Genomic DNA, 240 nt, shown 5'->3' on the forward strand with positions numbered 1-240 from the left:
GTTTTGTACACCGTTGTTCGTTCTGCTGTTTCGACCTATTTGACCACCTGGTTTTCACCTTTGGCGCGCTCCGAAATCTCCTTCAAGCCGCTCGCACTTCTTCCTTCGCCTCAATCAGCGAAACATCCATCGCGTTGTCGATTATCGACTCATTGAACTCGCAATCTATCGGTAGAATGTTTAGTAGCACCATGAGCTGGCATGCCTCGACCAATTTTTGAGGGTCTGCAGAACCAACGA

This window comes from Plasmopara halstedii (assembly GCF_900000015.1).
Source record: "Plasmopara halstedii genome assembly, contig: Scaffold_2956, whole genome shotgun sequence".
NCBI classification, from domain to species: Eukaryota; Oomycota; class Peronosporomycetes; order Peronosporales; family Peronosporaceae; genus Plasmopara; species Plasmopara halstedii.